The sequence below is a fragment of the Pseudophryne corroboree genome, unplaced genomic scaffold (assembly GCF_028390025.1).
Source record: "Pseudophryne corroboree isolate aPseCor3 unplaced genomic scaffold, aPseCor3.hap2 scaffold_306, whole genome shotgun sequence".
Taxonomy (NCBI): domain Eukaryota; kingdom Metazoa; phylum Chordata; class Amphibia; order Anura; family Myobatrachidae; genus Pseudophryne; species Pseudophryne corroboree.
This window is the reverse complement of record NW_026969736.1, coordinates 662,573-665,102: the sequence shown is the minus strand read 5'-3', so window position 1 is coordinate 665,102 and position 2,530 is coordinate 662,573.

Sequence of the window (2,530 nt, the reverse complement as noted above, 5' to 3'; positions counted from 1 at the left end):
GGCTCCCACTTCGGGTAAGGGGACCATATTGCTCAGTAGTGAGCACTTTCGGTAAGCCTGCGGCTGCTATGCCGCTACCCCTCTCCTCCACAGTCCTAATGGGTCGCTGCAGTCTGTAAGGGACCGCAGGTGCACACACCCAGGAACCGCTGGCTCTCCTCCTGCCGCCAGCAGCTACTTTTATAACCTCAGCCTGCACGAGACCCCTTCCCTCACTCACTCTCGCTCTCCTGGCGGCCACTGCGCAGCCGCAACAAATTGAAAAGCCCTATCTCTATAATGGGGCATATTTCTCTTAATTAAAAAAACCCTATAACTTTCTGAAAAACCACAACCCCAAAAGGCACTACACTGGGGCATACTCTATCTAGTAAAACAAACCCCAAGTCTTAATTCGTCCTCTATCCGGAGTTATGCCTTCCCAAAAAATATCTAATTCACTCTATAGGAAAACGGTGTCAAAAAGCCACAAAGGAAGTCACAGAAAAAAACTGACAGTTGGAACTTTAGGTTACTCCCAATTCCTCATTTTTTATTATTTTGCCCTGAAATTTGGCATGCAGCACCGGGTGACGATTCTACACGCCCAGGCCAAATTTCAGCTCAGTACGTCCAATCAGTTTTGAGGTGTAGCCCCTCAAACACCATGCCCCCATCTCAGAAGTTCCCTATGGGAGAATTCCGTTTGTTCGATTCAGCCTTAATATAAGGGCACGACCGTGCCCTTATAATATGTATCTATCTATCTATCTATCTATCTATCTATCGTATGTGTGTGTATATATACATCTATACATACATGCGCTAACACCTGGACATACACTGATGTACCCACACCTAATATCCATACATACACGCCCTGACACCTGGACATACACCAACATTCCCACACCTGCATCTATACATACACATGCTGACACCTGGACATACACCAACATACAAGCACCTGCATCTATATATACACGCGCTGACAAATGGACATACACCGACGTACCCACACTTGCATCTATACATACATGCACTGACATCTGGACATACAAGCACCTGCATCTATACATACACGCGCTGACACCTGAACCTACACTGACCTTCCCACACCTGCATCTATACATACACATTCTGACACCTGGACATACACAGACGTACCCACACCTGCATCTATACATACACGCGTTGACACCTGGACGTACACTGACGTACACACACCTACATCTATATATGCATGGATGCAAATGTGGGTACGTCTGTATACGTCCAGGTGTTAGCATGTGTATGTATAGATGTTAGGTGTGGGTACATCAGTGTATGTCCAGGTGTCAGCACATGTATGTATAGATTCACATGTGGGTAAGCCGGTGTACGTCCACGTGTCAGCATGTGTAGGTATAGATGCAGGTGTGGGTACGTTGGTGTACGTTTAGGGGTCAGCGTGTTAATGTATAGATGTTGGTGTGTGTATGTCAGTGTACGTACAGATATAGGTGTGTGTGTGTGTGTGTGTGTGTGTGTGTGTGTGTGTGTGTGTGTGTGTATGTATGTATATGTATAGAGGAAGGTGTGATACATACATATAACACATACATGATAGATACATACATATATCACACACACGATAGATAGGATAGATAGATAGAACACATACATACAAGATAGATACATACATACATTATAGATACATATAAATACACACACACACATACGATAGATAGATAGATAGATAGATAGATAGATAGATAGATAGATAGATAGATAGATATCACAAACATATATGATTCATACATATATCACACACACATACATGATACATACATGAGAAAGACCTGGGATGGTGATGAGGCCAGGGCCCCCTGCTGATGTTGCGTTGAGGAAGGCAGTGTTCCAGGGCGGATGCCAGTCGGGGAGAGCGCCGCGCAGCCCGGGAAAAATACTGCTGAGGAGCTACATCTGGAAGAGCCCCTGGGAGGGAGAGTGCCACATGCCACATGCCCCATCCTGCGCGGCAGACTCTGCAGGCCTGCACATGGGAAGGGAGGTCTCTGGCCACACGTACTCACCCTTCTGCTGAAGCCCCGCTGCTGTCCCCATCAGCGCTCTCCAGCGGGGAGCGGGGCCAGGATGAACCTCAACCTGTGAGAACTATCTTCATGATCAAGAGATCTCATATGCAAGATAAGTATGTGTTGGGATAGGGCTGGGGAGGGTGGCTGCTCGGGCACACCCCCGTCAAGTTAAGGAGATTTAACTGAGGAAGCACAAGGGAACTCTCGTCTGGGGACAACAACTGCAGGGAGACCACATCTTTTCAGATGAACATGGGAGGGCGGAAGGCTGCCTAATACTGAAGCACCCTCAGACATTAAACCATATGCAACAACTATTGCAAGCATTCCTGGGGGAAGGTCTGCAGCAGACGGATTTGCATACGGTGATGTCATACAAGCAATGGGCCAAAGTTGGCTGGAACCCTCATCTGTATATGAAAAGAGAAAAGGGGCATGCAGGGCATGGCGGCCTTTTGCGGCGCTTGGAT